General features: G+C 40.0%; 1 protein-coding gene across 1 annotated transcript in view; it reads left to right on the plus strand.

The window, feature by feature from the left end:
• The window catches only part of jupb (junction plakoglobin b), a 150,443-nt gene that overhangs the window by 43,215 nt on the left and 91,122 nt on the right, over positions 1–16,106 (plus strand). The window lies entirely within an intron of this gene.

Consider the following 16,106-nt stretch of genomic DNA (forward strand, 5'->3'; position numbering starts at 1 on the left):
ATTTTTACTTTAACTTTGATGTCTTCAACCATCCTGCAGCTCTTCTATCTTTTATATCCGTCTCTCCCTCCCTTTTCTAATCCCTTCCCTTCCTCATATTCTCCGGTCCCCCTTGCAATAATCTGCTAACCTCATCACCATACAGCTCTCTTTCTGTACTGTTCACTTTTTAATCTTTCTGGTGAAAGACTAATTGAAAAATGGAGAAATGAAGCTGAAAGAAGAAAAATCAAAAATATATTTTACATTCCATATACAGGGGAAAACTGAAAAATATCCAAAAAAATTCTTGCATAACTGAAAATGTCTGGTGTCGGTGTGGAAGAGGGAGATGGAGAGGAATGGAGGTGAGATTAACTGGGAGGAAGAGAGATGAAGAGATCAAGAAGAGGAAAGGAGATGATTAGTCATTGTGTTAAGTAAAGCAAACCAAGCATTAAACCTGCAGGGAGAGAGCGAGAGAGAGAGAAAGAGATGGAGAGAGCAAATTAATGGAGGAAAAGAGAAGTCACAAGACTGAGCAGGAATGTGCGTAATATGCGTAATATGTTCATATTTCTATGTTTTTCTTCGAACTCTGGCAGCTATTCGGACAAATAGAAGTTGCCTAAAGGCTTTCTTTGGTTACCTAAGATATTATTGTTTCAGTTGTCTAACCTGCTTGGATAGATTAGAACATGTTTGGACATGTGTGTCCTTATTCTAGCAATATTCTTGAGATGAAAAAAGGCTAATTGACTTACTTACTGACTAGAGTTGGGTTGATTTCCGGTTTAGCCGCTCCAGTCTTGTGTACAAGCTTAAACACTTAGATTTTATGCAAACTGATTTAACCGGCATTTGTCATTATAATACAGGTTCTGGCAAATTAAAAAAGAAGCCTACAGCAGCAACTTGTGCAATCGGTGTCACAGGGCTTAATCCGACTTGAATTCAGGTGCAAGTTGCTAAATACTAACTTGTGTAGTGACGATCATACAATCATGATTCACCCTGCCATTATAAACCCTGATGGCTTGACTACTTTACCTCCTCCTGCAGTGAACATGACAGTTATGTTTTCATCGTGAACAGGATAGTTGACATAGGTACAATGGTTGTGGCAGTGTGAGTTGATAGATAGTCCTTGGCTCAAGTTTCAGTTGGTTAGAATGATTTGTTGGTAGAAGGGTTCTGCACTTCTAAGGTGGCTGCAAAGAAGCGACTGTAAACAGAGTTGCAAGCCTGGAAGACAGACAATGATTAAAAACTGTTATCAGCTTTACAAGTTGGCAGTTCAAGTCCCTGCATGGACCAAGTACGCTGTGTAAACTGGTAGTTGAAGAGGTGCCAGTTTGCCTCCTGGGCACTGCTGAGGAGCCCTTAAGCAATGCACCAAACCCCCAACTGCTCAAGGTGCCATCATATAAGGCAGTCCCCTCCCTGACATCACTCCTTACAAAATGCATGCGTATAGGTCTGTGTATAGGTTATGTTGGTGTATGTGTGTATTTTGGTCTGTGTGTGTGTGTGTGTGTGTGTGTGTGTGTGTGTAAATATATATTTTCACACAAACGGCTATTCTGTTTTCAATTCTATAGAAGGGGAAATTCGGTTCGTTTGCCCTTTTGTTATAGAGTGAAACATTTCTTTCTCCCTCTTCTGGTTGAGAATGCCTTCATCTTGACTTTCTGCCTCCCGCTATGGCAGAGCTGAACCCTGGACATTTAGCTGTGCACTGACCGTTACACAGCTTATATCAGTGTACCAGACTGTTTGGGTCACATTGTGTTTTCTTCTTGTTTTTGTTTTTTTTGTTAATGTTGATGTGAAAACAAATTCCAAACTGTTGGCTGGATTTCCTGGTGGACATTAGCAATGCCAGGTTTTCCCTACTGTAGGTGACCTCAAAGTCGGCCACAGATTGGCCATTCAACTCGCCGTATGTGGTGTATGCGTGTGTGTGTTTGTGTGTGAATGCGTCTGTCCTGTGTGGGTGTTGGCAGGCAAAGCAGACTACACATGATGTAGCCTATAATTATTTCTAGAGAGAGTGAACAAGGATATAAAAGAGAAAAAAGTGAAATGGTGGCAGAGCAATGAAGACCATGAGTGAGGAATGGGGAAAAAGTCAAAGAGATGCAAAAAGAGCAAGATAATGATGGGCAGATTGGAAAGGAGGAGGCTAAGGGAACAGGTTGAAATGGAGGGATGAGGGGAGATGAGAGGCAGACTGACAGCAGAGAAGAGAGCAGAGAGGTGGAGGCACAGGCAGCACTGTGTGCAGGCCCTGCAGTGAACCTGCTGTTAGAAGCTTAATGCTAACACCTACACACACTCCCACAACTAATTGCTATTTCTATACATATTACCCTGTGTGTATAGTTTACTGTCTCTACAATATGTGCAGTAAATGGATGAAAGGCTGCCCTATTTAAGTCATGCTGGAAGAAGATGGGTATCAAATGATTATTGCATTTCTAAAGTACTGTAAGTTCTTCAAATCATGGAAGAGTCTCAAATAACAGGCCAAGTCAAAAATCATTAAGAGTGGGTGGAGTAAATTTATCATGACGTATATTTCATATTTCACTTTTTTCAATTTTACTGTCAAAGAAACTCAGAAATTCTGCAAAGAATGAGAAGTATTTAAATGTGAAACATCTGTGGAGGAAGTGTTGAGTTTCATTGATGCTAGCTTACAACAATAACACAAAAGGCAAAGTGGATGCCACTAAAATTATTATTATGAATGAGAACAGTATTTCTATAAATAATAGAAACTCAAGAATCAAAGTGGTAAGTGTGATGGAATTACAGGACATGGAGGAAGTATTGACTTCAACAGCAAATCAAAACATAAGCAAAACAGGTAGGCTTCTTACTAAAATGTGATTAAATCAATTAAACAAAAATTGGGAGTCAGTGTTTAACATACAGGCCTGGTTCTCTGTAATTGAGGTTAATGAAGGCCAAAGCAACCATTTTAGAATTTACAGTTCCAAAGAAAATAACTCATGAACAGAAGTTATCTCAGGACACTTTACAGATAGAGTACTGTAAGTCTAGAAAACACTATAATTTACAGAGATCCAGCAAGTCTAGAAAACACTATAATTTACAGAGACCCAGCAGTTCCCCCAAGCAAATGTATTTGGTGCGACAGTGGCAAGGAAAAACTTCCTTTTAACAGGCAGAAACCTCAGGCAGACCTTGGCTTCTGGTGGGCAGCCTTCCTTATGTCACTGGTTGGGGGAGAGAGAGAAACAGAAATATGACTAATAATAATTATGGCAGTAGTTATAATGGAATGACATGATGAACAGTGGGAATTATAGTAACAGTAAAGATAAAGATAATAGAACTATGAATAATAACAGTAGTAGCAGTGCAGATCGTAGCAGGGCGACGAACAGGACCATGGCAGCAGCTGCAGCCATGATCCAGGTGCCACTACAATCCAAGGAAATCTGCCAGGCAAGAAAGCTATTCCAGGAAGAAGCTAAATTAGAAACATGCATTAATTGGATATGATTGCACACAGATGAATATTAATTAAATGCAAATTTCTTTTAACTGTAACTTTCTATAATATTTGCATACTGCCATCATCATTTCAACTGATGTGTTAATGGCCAGTAGAACAGGAGGAATGATTACAGCAAAAACTGTTTCTTTGTTCATATGGGTATCTATTCAATTCAATTCAATTTTATTTAATATAACAAGAGTTATCTTGAGACACTTTACAGATAGAATAGGTCCAGACCACACTCTATAATTTACAAAGCCCCAACACTTCCAGCAATTACAGTAATTCCCTCAAGAGCAAGCAGTGCGAGAGTGGCGAGGAAAAACTCCCTCTTGGGAAGAAACCTCGGACAGACCCAGGCTCTTGGTAGGCGGTGTCTGACGGGCCGGTTGGGGATATGATGAACAGTGGCGATAATAGTCAAATTAATAATGGAACAGTGACTTCATATCCGTATCTGATTATTCTTTTAAGATAGACTTTAAAAAATGTAGACCCAATCTTTAAAGTAAGGGAAAGATGGTTACAGCAAAAATAATAATGATAAAAGAATGAGGTCTGGTTAGGGTTAGGCAACCAAACACCTGGTAAAGCTTAGTGGAAGCTTGTGGTTACAGTTAATACAAAGTAATATTAATTACATGCTGTCATCCATACTATTTGCCTCACTACATATAGAATAATAATAATAATAATAATAATAATAATACTTTTTATTCATGTAGTGCCTTTTCATGATTCCCACTTGACAGAAATTACTGTGACTAAGTTCAGCTAAGGTAGGTTGTAGGCTGTGGTGAACAGGTGGTGTTTCAGGAGTTTTTTAAATATGTCCAGGGATGTAGCATTTCGGATTTCTGCAGTGAGGGTGTTCCAGAGGGATGAGGCTGCAACACTAAAGGCTGTATCTCCAAAGGTACAGAGTCTGGTGTGGGAAATGCAGACCTGGCCAGCGTCTGAGGACCGCAGGTTTTGGGGTGGGGTGTATGGATGGAGGAGGTCAGAGAGGTACAGTGGGGCCAGGGCATGGAGGGATTGGTAGGTGAGAAGGAGGATTTTATATGTGATGCAGGCCTTAATTGGGAGCCAGTGAAGGTGGATGAAGGTTGGGGTGATGTGCTGCCACGTGTGGGGGAGGACCCTGGCGGCAGAGTTATGGACATACTGGAGCCTGTCTAGGGTTTGGCTGGAGAACCCAGACAGGACTCTAGTGCAGTAGTCCAAACAGAAAGTGATAAAAGCATGAATTAGGGTTTCTGCCACAGAGTCAGATAGTGATGGAATGAGAAGATGAGAACACACCTCCCCTGCATTGATGCAAATGTACAGGATAAAAAAACACCATGTGGCATCATGCACCATGAAATGCAATGCCCAGGGGCCACCTGAACTGGGGGACTACTCAAGATGTCCATGCTGGCACCTGGTTTACTTTCATACTGCAGTGTCATCATGGATGAGGAGGAATCAGCTGGTTGTAAAGTATTGAGAGACAGAGTAAGATATTGTTGGTTTTGATCCCTTTGAAATTTGTTGACAATAAGAACAAAATACAATAATGTCAGCCTTGTCTTTTAAATCCTGTGTTTACACATACACATTTTAGTTAGTTTAGTTCTGTTTAGTGCCAGACATGTTGCAAAGAAACTCCTGCACACTGTTTAACTTGCAAAAATAAATTTTATGGAGATCTATATTGGATGGATGTAGATATATTCTGTATAACAAATGCTACAACCCAAAAGCTAAAATTGCATTCAAATATAAATATAAATCTATATCTAAATTGCAGGTAAAAAATGTTTAAAGATAATTTTTAGGGCTTTGTCCTTTTATTTATAACAACTGAAGAGAGGCAGGAAATGGGGGAGAGAGCACATGCAGCAAAGGGCCTCAGTTTGGATTCAAACCTGGGCTGCTTGCAAGCATGGGTGTGCGCTCTACCAGGTGAACTAGAGGCCCTGCAGGTAATATTTACATTAATTTATAAATATATATATATATATATATATATAAAAAGATATTCCACAATAAACACCACAAAAAACCGACCAAAATTCAACAGCCATATACTTCATCGCTTTATGTGTTAGAAAACATTTGTCAATGGTGTTTTAAGCCCCCAACGTCGACTTCAAGTCAGCAAGGCACCTAACCTAACCTTAACCCTAACCCTAACCATTGCCTAACCCTAGTGCCTTCCATGCAGCGCTGCCTGGAAGACGATGTTGGGGGCTTAAAACACCAAACACCATTTATCTCTTAATACTGCAGGCATTTAATTAATTAATACAAAGAGTCTACAGGCCTGAAGGAAAAAAACAATCCAATAACTAGCAGGTTACAGTTGTGGATGAACCTAGGATAGCAAAAAGTCAACACCATCGATATTACTTAGAACACTCTCATCCCTCTCATGCAATAGATGTGCGAAGTATCAGTTCTTAGTGCTAGGCAACATGCCGAGGTTCACCACTGTATGTTGCTCTGGGATTTTAATCCATCCTTGGCTGGAAAGCATCTTATTTGGAATTTGTTTTACAGAAGACAGGCTTTTGTCTGTGGAGTGATCTATATTGTATTGTTGGTGTGTCATTTATCAGTAGGCTAAATCTCTGCATGAATGCCACAAAAACACTTCTGTATATTTTTTCAAAATCATCGAACAATCGTCGCATTCATTTGATGTCTTTTGTTGTCACAAAGATGGTGTGGGTGAGCTTGCATTCTGACTTGTTTGATTGGACAGCTGCTGCATGAATGCAGTTTGTGACAGCTTTGTGACGACACGTCACGCCAGCGGAGAAGTTTGATGAAACTGGGACAGAAGTTGCTAAGGAAATTAGTGTTTTTCTGGTGGACTAGTCATCCCTCTCGCGCTCTCTTTTCCTCTATCTTTCCCATCAGTGCTAATAATGCAGGATTATCCATAGTGAAGATGAAAAGGGCTTCATTTCCCTCTGAGCTTCCTTTGTGTGTGTGCATGTGCGCTAGGAAGGGTTATTGTGGTACATTGTCATGGGTGAAAATAGCAGCCAGACAAAGTGAGTAATTATCTGCTCTCCCTTCCTGACTCTCTTTGTCCTGATGTTAGTCCAGTCTATGTGTCTCTTCATCTTCTTATTCCCCTCTCATGTCTCTCCAGTCACTCTTGCTGTTTTTATATATTTTTTCTGTCTTTGTCTTTCTGCCTCACCTTCCTTCTCTCTTTTTTTCCTACATATGCCCTCAAGTTTTGAAAACACACATTTTACATATCAAAATGACATGCGTCCATGTCACACAGTTGTGTGAGGTCCTATGTTACCAGCAAAACAAGGCGTTTCCACTGTTAAAAAAAATGTAATAATTTATTTAAAATCAAACCGGTTACTTCTGCACAGCAATAAAAAATGACTAAAAAACTTAAAAACCCAACTCTCCTCCAGCCAGTCAAATCAGGGATTCTCTTTCTTTGTCCTCCTTTTTCCTCCCCTGCACGTGTTTCACATCCACCTTTAACAAGCACATCATTAGATCCTGTGGACAATCATGATCTGTGCGGGGGTGTGGTCCAGGCAATCACAGCTGCTTCACACAATCATAATTCCCAGCCCAACAAACAATTAGAAAAACACAAAAAAATCCACAAAACCATGCAAACTGTTAGAACATGAAACACATCTACTAATGAAACCAAATTAAAAATACACAAACTGCTAAAACTCAAACTGAGCAATTAACTAAAACATGCAACGTTGGGAACAAAATGAAAATCTGCCTAAAGTCACATTCTGACATTCACACTAGCTTTTCAGGTCATATTCAGAAAATTGTCCGTCCACACTGAATTGCCAGCAGTTACATCTCTTCTTCTTTGTATTCTTTTGGTTGGCAAACCTCAAAACTGTGCCGCATAGCCAATATCTTGTAAGAAATTGGACAGATACACTTGGCAAAGTGTTGTTCATGCCTGATTGCTATTCCAAGCACAAGCGTGTGAGTGCACCTCACAAATCTTAAAGATACTAAAGTCATTCATCACGCTTTAATTGAATGTAGTTATAGCTGTTATACCCAATACTTTTCTTTTTGAGGCAGAGACAAAGTACCTATATGGTCCTAAACACAAAGCTGGAGATTTTTCTGGTTAACAACTGTGTCCTTTGCTTTGTAAATTACTTTCTATTAGCTTTTGTGTATATCAACAACATTTCATTCACTGGTGAGTTCTGGTGCCGCCGAAGGTTCAGCCAGATGTCCCTCATTTTCGTCCGGATGTCCCTCACCTTCTGCTTTCTTTGTGTTGGCATTCTAAAATCCGGCTGAGTCGGGAAATATCCTCTGAGTTAGAACTAACACTTATCTTTTTTTTTTTAGTACAATTCTCATCACACATTCGACAGCCATTTTAATTCCAGAGCATGTCTCCCTATGTGCACGTTCCACCAAAACAAGGCAAGGCTATTTTGCAAAGGCTGTGTCTGCTCAGCGCCACAGAAGACAATTCTGATTGGTTTAAAAAAAAAAAAAAATGCTAATGAACTATCTATCTATCTATCCAGGAATGTTGTGTGGACGCGCCAGAGCTTCCTCCACAGCACTGTGGAGATAGGTCTGGAAAATCGAGACTAGCTTTTGTGTAAAAGAATGCTGTGAAAAGAGATAATTAAAGATTAAAAGAGATGTATAGAAAAAGAGAATTATTCTGTCTTTTGATATAATCAAGAAATGTATCCCAATAAGAGATTTAGGGGATCCATAGTTTTCAGAAATGAAAAAATTGACGTATTGTCACTGTTCCGTACCTACTCGTTCAGTTCATCCATGCATATATTAAGCAGGGCATAATTAATTCAAACAGATTGGCTTGGCACAAGGGCTATCCACTCACAGGCACATTTACAAAAGGATTGTGCAGCTTCTGTGGCCACTAGACCTGAACAAATAAGACAAAAAGAAACTGTAATTCTGAAATCACCAGCAAATGGTGAAATGCACCCCGCACTGCGCTGCCAAACGAACTGCGTCTCGATTTCCACATATTTAAATGAGGTAATATTCAGACATCTGGGGCAAAATGATCCCCTTTTGATGCAAATGAGCCTTGCTGCAAAAACAGTCACAAAGATCACCGCTAACAGCCACACGCAGTTGCCATGAAATCATTAGTGTCTCCAGAGAGTTGGTGGTAACTGAAGAGCATTTATGAGGAGTTTCCTCCACTTGATATAAGATAAGATAGACTGTATTAATCCCACACTGGGGGAATTCCTGATCAAATCATGCACTCTTCTTTCACAGTCTGAAGGTTTGAGTTTGAAAACAACAACAGCACTGACAGAATGGATATTAAACCTTTAAATTGACCTGAAGTTTTGAGGAATGCCTCTTCACCTCCAGTCTGAAAATGTCATTTTTCTTGTTCTCTCTGCAATTGCTCTGTCTCTTGTTCTGTGTTCTTGGTGCAAAGGCAAAATTTATATTTTTATAAGATTCAAAATCCTTTATTAATCCCACAATGGGGAAATTCATACTGTTACAGCAGTAAGGGTTAGGAGGAAAAGTAGAATACACAGATTAACACACAATTATAAATATAATTTAATAGAATAAATATTAAAATAGTAAAATGTATTTAAAGTATTGCACAGTCACGTTTTATTGCATGTTTTATCAGTCTTGGTCTGTGTGTTTTGTCCATGTGGTCTACTGGGAGCAGTGCCGATTGTAAAGTCTGACAGCAGCAGGCAGGAAAGACATGCGGTATCGCTCCGTGACGCAGCGGGTGCAGCAGCCTGTCACTGAAGGAGCTGTTCAGTCCTGACGTGGGGTGGGAGGAGTCGTCCATCATGGAGGATAATTTAGCCTCTATCCTCCTGTCTCCCACCACCTTCACGGCGTCAGAGGGGCAGACCACTCCATAGAGAATGGCTGATGCCACCACAGAGTCATAAAATGTCCTCAGGAGTGCCCCCTGCACACCAAAAAACTCCTCAGCAGATACAGTCTGCTCTGGCCTTTTTTGTAAAGTGCGGTGGTGTTGTCAGTCCAGTCCAGTTTATTGTTCAGGTGAACACCCAGGTACTTATATGATTTAACCATATCGATGTCCGTACCCAGGATGTTCACCGGCAGAAGTGGAGAGTGTTTGCTCCTACAGAAAATCCACCACCAGCTCCTTGGATTTCCCAGCATTGATCTGGAGGTGGTTCCGCTGGCACCAATCCACAAAGTCTTTGTTTAGTTCCCAGTACTCCCTGTCATCCCCATCTGCGATGAGGCCAACAACTGCAGAGTCATCAGAGAACTTTTGTAGGTGGCAGTTTCTTGAGTGACAGGTGAAGTCTGCAGTGTAGATGGTGAACAGGATCTGTGTCAGAACTGTTCCTTGTGGGGCCCCTGTGCTGCAGACCACTGTGTCAGACACACAGCCCTGTGTCCTTACAAACTGAGGTTGGTTGGTGAGGTAGTCCAATATCCATCCAGTGAGGTTGCCAATTTCGCCACATGGATCATCACAATCAAATGCAAAAAAAAGGGCAAATTGCACTCAGCTGCAAACCTGTATGGGCGTGTTTGTTTGTCATTCGGCCTTGGACAGAGCAGATAGCGGTTGCAAGCAATGCGATTCATGGTGCTATCAGCGGCCGCAATCTATTCTTTGTGAATTTGCTTATCAGTTCCTGATTTATTAGGCAGGTAATCTAGCTGAAACTAATTCAACAGTCCAGCAATAAATACTTCCTTCATGAAAGTTCTGATGTGTTTTTGTTGAAACCATTTTAGAGTTTGCAGATTGCAACCAGGATTTTATCAGACCATCTCACAGTGTTACATGCATTGATCACTGTCAGCGGTGGTGTGTAAGAGCCTTTAGTGCGGACATACTTTCTTTATTTTTTGTTTTTTTCCCTCTATTATCGCTCTTATTTTCTCACTTTTCCTAACTGTGTCTACACCTCTGTCTCTCTCCTGCCAAATTCCCTTGACGCCTCCATCTCTCTCTGTCTCTCTTTGGAGCTTCTGTCTATATTTAGACAGGCTGAGGCTGTGCTTGACAAGCCATGTGTTTTTCTGCAGATAGGCGGTAATGGGATTCCTCATTCTCCTCAGTGATCAGCCACCTCACAGGACAACACAAACATACACTCATCCATCCATGCAAACATACTAATAACTAGTGCTTTTCATACTCTAACCTGTTGTAGAGTGAACCATCAAGAAGTGGTGGTTCAATTCAATTTTATTTATAGTATCAAATCATAACAAGAGTTATCTCAAACACTTTACAGATAGAGTAGGTCTAGATCACACTCTATTATTTACAAAGACCCAATAATTCCAGTGACAACCCCCAGGGACAAGCAATTAGTATGACAGTGGTGAGGAAAAACTCCCTTTTAGGCAGAAACCACGAGTGTTGGGGAAAACATCTTTTTAGGGAGAAACCTCAGACAGACCCAGGCTCTTGGTAGGCGGTGTCTGACAGTGCCGGTTGGGGGTATGATGAACAGTGGCAATTATAGTTACAATAAAGATAATGAAACTATGACTAGAAATAGAAGTTGTAGTAGTTCATGGCAAAGCAGGGCACTGCAAGGCATAGCAGGGCGCCGAGCAGGACCACGGCGACAGCTGCAACCAAGATTTAGGTGCCACCCTAATCCAAGGAAAACTGCAGGGCGAGAAAATTTAAGGGCTCCGGGGAATAAGCTCCCCAGAGCTTAGTTAGTAACAAGCATTTGAGGGACATGGATGCACACAGATGGAAAGAGAGAGGAGCTCAGTGTGTCAAAGGAATTCCCCCGGCAGTCTAAAACTATAACAGCATAACTAAGCACTGGTCCAAGGCAAACCTGAGCTAGCTCTATAAGGGTTGGTAGATGAATCTGACGACTATGAAGAGAAGCAGAGAAGAGGAGTGCCGTGTCTGTAGCTATAAACCCTCCCACATGGTCTAGGCGAACGCTGCAACTTCTCACTTCCTAACTATAAGCTTTATCAACGAGGAGAGTTTTAAGTTTACTCTTAAATGTGGTGATGGTGTCTGATCCCCAATCTCTTTTCTTAGTTATTGTCAGCACACGCGCTGCAGAATTATTGATCAGCTAGAGGGACTTATTTGAGCAACCTGATAAGGAATTACAATAGTCCAGCCTTGAAGTAACAAATACATGGACTTGTTTTTCAGTATGGTTTTGAGACAGGATGTGCCTAATTTTGGCAATGTTACGCAGGTGAAAAAAGGCTTTTCTTGAGATTTGTTTTAAGTGGGCATTAAGTGATATATCCTGATAAAAAATACAGCGGCATAAGCCCTGGTAGCTTATATCCTTCATTCCAGTATTTATTCCAATATGTATTAACTATTTAACAAGGTATTCTAGTCATCTGTTGCAACTTTATTGTTTATGGACGGTTTATAAAGCAACTAGTAACCCTTAACAAAGTGTTAGTAATATCTGGTCCATCTATCTATGTATCGTTTGTAGATGTTTTAAAAATGGTTTTTGAAAGGATTATAATTTTTTTTACCAGATACCTAATATAGTATATGAGGGATATGTGTGTAACAATAATCTGTTAATTAAAAGCACTACTAATAATTAGTAAACATTAATTATAATTGTATTGTTTGTTAACAGTAAAATGACAATTAACTAAAGATTAATTAAGTAGCAATTTACCATATATTAATGATGGTTATTATAAAGTGTTACCAGTTTGGCATGACAGCTAAAAAAACATTTAGGCTTAGTTCTCTGGGTACAATTGATATCAAAAGCAAACTAAAATTGCCTCATCCTGAGTTTTAATGTCATTGTAACAAGAAAAGATCTCTAATGGGATCTGTATCCCAGAACTGGGAGAAACACTCTCATAATTGATTATCCTTTCTCAAGATATAAGAAAACTTTATATGGATATTAAAACTATTATATCCATTGGTTGTAGGTATGCACTCTTTATTAAAGTTTGATCTTGTAATTTTTACATCTGAATCATATAATTAAGTATAACTAGAGATAATGAGATTGGTATCTTAATGCTTAAGAGAAACTTAAGAAAATCTCATAATTACAAGATGTTTATTTCATAGTAACAGAATCTTAAGAGATCTCTATCTTATCATTATGAGACTAGTGTAGTGTCTGTTGAAAACATGCCTGTTTAGCCTGTGGTGTTGCTGCTTGCAGCTTTCTCCAGAACCGCTTATCCATCCACAATTTGAGTTAAGTGATGTAGACCAGATGAATGGTTGTTGAGATATGCGAAGGACACACATTAACACTTACATACATACATAATGTACACATACAAACCAACAGAGTTCTTGCCTTAAAGTTAGATATGGATCTTGTAGAATTATGAAATCTGTAGCCGTAGAAATAAAACCCCAAAATAACGCCAGCATAAGTCATTGGGGGTAGAGAGACAGACAGATAACAGACAAAAATACAGAAATATGACTCATAATTATGGCAGTGGGTATAATGGAATGATATGATGAACAATTACAGTTATTGACAGTAAAATGAATAGAAATATAACTAGTACAAGACCTGTATCTCATAATTACAAAATCCATCCATCGTCGTCCGTTTATCCGAGGTCGGGTTGCAGGGGCAGAAGCTCCAGCAGCTCCAGCAGGGGACCCCAAACTTCCCTTTCCCAAGCCATATAAATTAGCTCTGACTGGGGGATCCCAAGGCATTCCCAGGCCAGGGTGGAGAAATAATCCCTCCACCTAGTCCTGGGTCTTCCCTGGGCCTCCTCCCAGCTGGACGTGCCTGGAACACCTCCCTCTGGAGGTGCCTAGGGGCCATCCATACCAGATGCCCAAACCACCTCAACTGGCTCCTTTCAACGCAAAGGAGCAGCTGCTCTACTCCGAGTTCCTTACGGATGACTGAGTTCTCACCCTATCTCACCAGCCACCCTCCTGAGGAAACCCATTTTGGCCGCTTGTATCTGGATCTCGTTCTTTCGGTCATGACCCAGCCTTCATGACCATAGGTGAAGGTAGGATCAAAAATTGATCGGTAGATCGTGAGATTTGCCATCCAGCTCAGCTCTCTTTTCATGCGGTAAAGTGAATGTAATATCACCCTGATTCTCTGGCCAACTTCCCACCTATCTCCTGCTCCATTGTCCCCTCACTTGCGAACGAGACCCCAAGGTACTTAAACTCCTTCACTTGGGGTGATTAGAAATTACCTAGTTATAATTACGATAATTAAGATTAATTAAGATAAACTGTCAATTTTTTCTTCCTTCTGTGAATATACTTCAATATAACGGAAAGTTTGACATATGTCATTAATTATCCTAAGAGCTATTTCAAACACCATCATTACTAATGATGCGCTTCCCCTCACTGGCAGCCTCTATTGATCAACCAGCACAGTTATCACACTACCTGCCAACGATGTCTCAGTAAACAAGGGAACATATCTTCAGTGTCAACAGTCATTTATTTTACATTGATTTGCTGAGTCAGACAACTAAGCAAGTTTGCCCTTGTGCTCTTCTTTACTTTACATTCATACAGTTACACACCTCCTGTATCTGGTTCCAGGGGATTTTAATGGAATTGTATGGGTGATAAAGACATGTAGTACACTTGTAAAATCCTTGAGGAGCATTAGTGACATCTTTCTTGCTTACTGGAGGAGCCCACCATTATCACATATACTGTCTTTCCAGGAGAAAGCTGAAGATTACCATTCACATTCTGCTTCTCAGAAAGTCTGCAGTGAAATCCGGTCAGTTTTTTTTTTTGCATGTTACAGCAAAGAGCTCAGGCAGAAACTTTATTTAGTACAGATTGTCTGCAAAAAAAAACACTGCCCTCATACTTTGTGGAATATGAACAGACAGATCTAAAATAAATTATTACTTGTTTTACATCATTTTCATTGGTGCAACAATGTTGGTACAAGTTTAAAGTCTGTACAAATCTCCATTTAAAAAAAAGAAAAGAAAATGTCCTCCCCATTTCCCCATCGATCCATCCACCCCCCTCCCAAATGCCCAACAACTCACCCCATGAGTACACAAATAGTAAAAGATAAATGGATAACAGACAAAAATTAAGCAAAACCATATATGGCAACAATAGCAATACTAAACCGCTGAAAAATAAGTAAATAAATGTCATAATAAAATACAGTACAAAAATAAGATCTAACGTTTATACAACCTTAACCTTGGTATATTAGTTAAGAAGTCTTCATTCCTCAGAAACCTTTCAAAATGAATGTCAAAATGTTTGAATTAGATTTTTTTGAGTTGCAAATGGACACCGTCTTTCAGTCTTACCAAGCATGACATCCATATGTTTGCAAATGCTTATGACCAAGTCAGAGGAAGGTCATTCATATATAGCAGCCGGTGAAACTTTTTTGTGATTTGTGGAAGCTTGACAAATTTGGAAGTTTGTCAGCTACGTTACATTTCATTTAGCTGACGCTTTTATCCAAAGCGACTTCCAATAAGTGTATGTAGCCATAAAGGTACAAACTCCTAACAGCAAGAATCGAGTACATTAGCTTCAGAAAAGCCAAACTACAAAGAGATAAGTAGTATAATACTAGTAGTAGTATTTTTTTTTTAGCATTATCTTCTTTGCCAAGTTGCAGACGGAAGAGATGTCTTTTTAGCCTGCAGAAGATAAAACCTTTCAGCCGCCCTGATTTCAATAATAATTCATTATATTTATATAGCGCTTTATCATAGACACTCAAAGCGCTTCAGGGGAGAGGACTACTCTCTAACACCACTAATGTGTAGCACCCACCTGGGTGATGCACGGCAGCCTTATGATGCCAGACGATCACCACACATCAGCTTGGTAGAGAGAGAGGGGAACATATTTTTAGTGGTGGGGAAAACCGGAGTACCAGGAGAAAACCCACACAGACATGGGGAGAACATGCAAACTCCACACAGAAAGGCCTGGGATGACCAGGGTTCAAACCCAGTACCTTCTTGCTGTGAGGCCACAGTGCTAACCATTGGGCCATGGGCATGCTGCTTATTGGGGGGGGTTTGTTCCATTATTAAGGAGCCAGGCGGCAAACAGAACAGAATTTCGTTGTGTGAGGCGGTGAGGGAGCAGCTGCTGTAAGCTCTTAGAGCTGTCAAAAGCTAGTTCCACTTCAGTGCTTTCTTCTTTTCCTTGTTGTTGAGAAGCTTTACCTTATTTTAAATGAATCCTTATCAGTGGTATTAAGTGACAGAAATGTTGGGATGTGGCATACAAGGCTGTGCGGAAGCTGGGAAAGACATGCCGGCGTCATTCCTTGATGTGTTCAGCACAAACAAACTTTACATTTTGTTTATTGTTGGGTTGAACTGCTGAAGCTGCTCTGTGGTATTTTAAGTGTTGGTCGTTATTAAATAGAAATATAGTTTACTGTTTTGAGATTCGTTAGCTCAGTTCTTTGATATTTTCATTAACTTCAAATACTTTGCACGGCAATCATATGTACCACATACAGGATAATATATGACTACATGGAAGAAACATTCCTTTAAAATCAGCTAATGCAAAACCTGCAAGATCTATCTGAAAATTGTAAATACTGTATGTTTTACACTCAGTTGCCAG

The sequence above is a fragment of the Perca flavescens genome, chromosome 15 (assembly GCF_004354835.1).
Source record: "Perca flavescens isolate YP-PL-M2 chromosome 15, PFLA_1.0, whole genome shotgun sequence".
Classification (NCBI taxonomy): Eukaryota; Metazoa; Chordata; class Actinopteri; order Perciformes; family Percidae; genus Perca; species Perca flavescens.